The sequence below is a fragment of the Carlito syrichta genome, unplaced genomic scaffold, assembly GCF_000164805.1.
Source record: "Carlito syrichta isolate Samal-C Ts95f unplaced genomic scaffold, Tarsius_syrichta-2.0.1 Scaffold316354, whole genome shotgun sequence".
NCBI classification, from domain to species: Eukaryota; Metazoa; Chordata; class Mammalia; order Primates; family Tarsiidae; genus Carlito; species Carlito syrichta.
Genome location: NW_007260450.1, coordinates 186,700 through 191,699, shown reverse-complemented (window position 1 = coordinate 191,699; position 5,000 = coordinate 186,700). Strand labels below are relative to the sequence as shown.

The window sequence follows — 5,000 nt, the reverse complement described above, 5'->3', positions numbered from 1 at the left end:
ATCCATTTCCATCTTCAGGCAGTTGTGCTGTTTGTCTAGTTTCTCTGTATTCACTCTCAAGATTTCAGAGTTGTCTAGTAAATGTACTTATTAAAAAATAATTATTGAATAATATTCCAGTAAATCAAATTTAGCTAATTTACATTATGGATTAAAAATATTAAAAGAAAATCTCTGTAGTTCTATAAGGAAAAATAAAAAGAGATACATAATTGAGATTAGTAAGAAATGTTCATTTTTGTCCTGGTTTACATAAAGCCTGACTCCTCCTGCATTCAGATTGCTTTGGAGCTTTCATTTTTAATAATCCATTAATAATTTTAGCATATTTCTAACCCTACACTTTAATATATATGTGAGGGTTTAAGGTGCAATGATTGAGTTGGAATATTAATAATAAATTTTAAAATATAGAGAAACAAGGAATAGATGTATAAATGCAGACACAGAGATAACTTTAGTATCTTGTTTTAACTGTTATGTGAATGCATATTACTATATTGGAAATAATGCCAAAGACATTAAAGTTAGATATATGTGCACTAGTTTCTAATTTGAAACAAATACAAACAATTGTAAATGTTTAAAATGACACTTTACAAAAGCAGTGAGAAAATGCACTTTCTGCCATTGAGGGGGCTGACAGACTTTACAATTAACTAGCAACTGGAATGATGAGAGTCCTCTGGGGCCCTACCAAGTTTCCCATTGATTTTGATGGAAAATACTTATTACTAGTTTTGTTCACTCTATGTGGAAATCCTGATAAAAAGCATATTTAATATAAAAATTTTAAATTCTCTTTTACACATTTATAGAGTTGATGAGCAACAGCATAGGTAAATCATTGTTCGAAAAATCATTACAGTTGACTTTGGACACAATAGTTAATGTGATCATTTAAAAATACTTTTCCAACTCATATTAAAACATAACTAATGTGCAATAATCACTTTTAGGTACTATAATAGAAAATGAATAATGAAGAACAGGATAGCTTGTGAAATGCTTTATGATCAATTTAGTGGTGATTACCAGTAGAAAACACAAGGTTATTGATTTTTTTTAATTTTCCAAAAACAAGTATTTCCCTTTTGTTTAATATGTGCTAACATTATTAATAATGGAAAAATTAATTCCTCATAAAATTTTACCTGCCTGTTGCATCTTCACAGAGACAGTAATTCCAAATCATTCAATGTGATTTTAGCACTGTATATTATTTTTTTTATAACGTGTATAGTCTGTGTAGAGAGATCTACACATAGGAGTAGTAAAAAAAAATTATGGTAAAAATCTGACCAAATATAATTTTATTTTGTAATTATCCTTTTTTCATGGTAGAACAACTATTTTGATTTTAAAAAAAGGATGTATAAAAAAGCTTCTCAGTAGCAAGTCATATTTAACTGATAGTGTTAAATTAATTCTTTCCACATATATATATTTGCTATCTCACATATTTTATAAAAATCTTCTGGAATGATTTTCTGATATATGTTCTCAATCCTCAGAAATAAATTATAATTATATGAATAATATAATACAAAGATTATGCCTTCTAGTTAATAATATACATTTTGAAGAACAAAGCTTCCTGCTCCCTCTTGGAATTTTACATGGCCCATAGACAACTCACCCTTTTCCTTCTCAGTGCAGCATCCAAAAATGTCATATGCAAAACTGTTTAATAGCTAAGTACACACTCTCATAATGTTTCCATAACAGAAGTTGCCTTAACTTGAATTGTGAATATGGAATTTGAAAATCTGTATCTGTGTATTCAGTAGGTTCAACAACTATGAACCAGTCACTTTTTATTAATTGTTGAAAAGAAACAGTTGATGAAAGAATTTCCCCAGTTTTCAGTATAGAAGATATTTATTCCATGAAGGCAAAAGTGTTCTGAGGGCTTGAAGATGAGGGTGTGATTCAGTCCAAGTTGTCAGGGAAGGTTTTAGGAAGGATAAGTTAATTGGTCATTAAGATAAGAGAGGGGATCAATAATGGAGAGAAAAAGGGGAGAAGCAATTCTAAGTAGAAGGAAAGCTGTACACAATGACAGGAAGGTATAAAAAAGCAAAGAATGTTGAGGGTCACTCAGTATTTGGATACACCTCATACAAAGACTGCTTGGGAGAGTCATTGGGTTGCAGTTGATAGGCAGGATCTAGATTCTGAAGGACGTTGTTTGCTGCGCCCAGAAGTATTTATTTGTATTCTATAGGTGTTAGACAGTCATTTACAAATTTTTGTTAGTGGAAACATGATGGCAGATTTACATTTTTGAAAGACAACTTCATCCCAGTGTAGCCTAGATAGAGGTGGTGCAGAAAAAGAAAAGGAACAAATTAAGATGCAAATTCAGTATTACATGGATTGGGTACATACTGTGAAGCATTGGGAAATTTTTTTTTAAGATTGACTTTTAAAAGTCATTGAGAGAATCGAGCTACCTGAGTTCAATACTAATGATTAGCTATGTGGTCTTGGATGAGTCACTGAACCTTGATTTTCTTTATGAACTAGCAAAAAATTACAAATAGAATTATATTAGGTTACTAAAATTATGCTTATAAAATGCTTAGAAAATTATGAATGTATTCAACAAATATTTACTGAGTACTTACTGTGTATTACTTTGCTAGATAGCAGATAAAATATTGAGCAAAAACTGGTATGGTCCTTACCTTAATAAAGTGTGTAGTGGAGGATAGACACCAACCAAATAATCACATACATAAATGTGAAATTGTAACTGACAAATCAAAAGATGTATGAATAACACTTTAAGAGCATATAATAGAGGGAGAGCGATAGTGATGGGGTGGTCAAGAAAGGTTTGAGGACTTGAAGAATGAGTAGAAGTTAATCAGATTAAAACAGAAGTTGAAGAGGCCTTTTTTTGTTTGTTTTGAGTCCGGGGTCTCACTCTGTTATCCATGGAGGACTGTAGTCGCATAATTACCAACATACAGCTCATGGTAGCCTTGAACTTTTGGGCTCAGGCTATCCTTCCATATCAGCATCCCAAGTAGCTAGGACTAGCAGTGAGTACCACAATGCTGGGTTAATTTATACATTTTAATTTTTTTGTAGAGACATGGTTTCACTATGTTGCCCAGGCTGATCTTGAACTCCTGGGCTCAAGCAATTCACTGGTTTTGGCCTCCCAACGTCCTAAGATTACAGGTGCCAGTCACCATGCCCCTCCTGAGGGCATTTCTTTATGCTGGCATAAAACAGACATATGCATAAGTAGTAGCCAATCATGAGGAAATACAGATTAATTATTTTGATTAGCTTTAGTTTATCATTTTATTATCTATACCTTCATGGGAGGAGGTGAGACATGAGTAGGGTAGTTTCTACAAGTGGTCCTCTAATTTAGACTAATAATTAGAAGAAAACTGGTAATTTGTAAACATATTCACTCTTTACTTAAATTGCGATGTTGTGCAGTCTTCAATTTATTGACTTTTTATATTCAGCATTTATGTCTCATATGTCTTTCATATAAAATTCACTACTTGTAGACTGTGTTATTTTGTGGTTGCTATTTAGTATTTATCGACACATGCCACATTATTACTAGAAGTGGTTTGTTTGTAATTTAAGTGTTTCTTTTGGGTCATCAAAATTTCCTAAATCTTGTGTTTTTATGAGATACAGAATATGACATTAAAATTAAAATATATCCTTATAGCTTTTGAGAATTTCTGCATTGTTTAGACAGCATGTGTTCCCCCAAAGACTTCTAACTATACATGGGGATGTGGCTTAAATGATTATTACCATTTTTTTTTCTTTTTAAGAGATAGAGTCTTGCTCTGTTGCCCAAGCCAGAGTTCAGTGGTGCAATCATGGTGCACTCTTGCCTCATACTCCCAAACTCAAGTGATCCTCCCACCTCAGCCTCCCAAGTGGCTGGGACTACAGATATGCACCACCACAGTTAACTCATTTTTATTTATTTATTGTTATTGTAGAGACAGGGTCTCCCTATGTTGCCCAGTCTGGTCTCAAACTCTTGGCTTCAGTCCTCCAATCTCAGCCTTCCAAAGTGCTGGGATTATAGTCATGAGCCACAATTGCTGGTCAAATTACCTTAATAGTTTGCTGTTATCATAAGAGCATTAATTCTCTTCCTATGTTAAGAAACAGCATCTGCAACAACTGATTGCAATTCTTCCATGAAGTCTCTCTATCAGGCATCTTATGTAATATGGGGACAAGAATGAACTCTGTTTCATAAGACTATTGTGAAGATTGAGTGAATTTTAATACATTAGAAGGGCGTCACATATAAAGTGCTCAGTAAAAATTAACTAAGAATTATTACTATTATTACCCAGTAGTAAAAGGTATTTTTCTCACATAGCCCTTGCGTAGTCAAATGTGCTAGTGTTCCAACCAAACTGCCTGAAAGAAAAGAGAAGACCCTTACCATTTCACACTCAGGTCTCCATAGACCCGAGGAGCACATGCCCAGACCTGCTCTGATTGTATCTTCACTGTTCTATAGATACTTAGTCTGTAGATCTGCTTAGTTCAATTCAATAGCCACTAACCATGGGTGGTTACTGAGTGCATGAAAATGGCAATTCTGGCCAGGTGTCGCGGCTCACACCCGTAATGCCAGCACTTTGGCCCTCCAAGGCAGAAAGATTACTTGAGCCCAGGAGTTTGAGCTATGAGCCTAGGCATCATAGTGAGACCTCACCCCTACAAAAATTTCAAAGAATTAGCCAGGCATGATGGTGCGTGCCTGTAATCCCTGCTATTTGGGAGGCTGAGGTTGAGGCTGTGGTGAGCCGTGATCACGTCACTGCAGTCCAGCCTGGGGGAGAGAGGGAGATCCCGACTCACACACACAAAAGTTGCTATTCTGAATTGAGGTGTGCTTCAAGTGTAAAGCATACACTGGAGTTTGAAACCTGATACAGAGAGAGAAGACAAAACGTTTCGCTCGAGGCGCTGCGGCGACGAGTGGAAGAGCG

The 5,000-nt window shown here is 34.8% G+C and overlaps 1 pseudogene; it reads left to right on the top strand.

The window, feature by feature from the left end:
* Window positions 1-5,000, top strand: part of LOC103276735 — a 14,176-nt pseudogene that overhangs the window by 7,674 nt on the left and 1,502 nt on the right.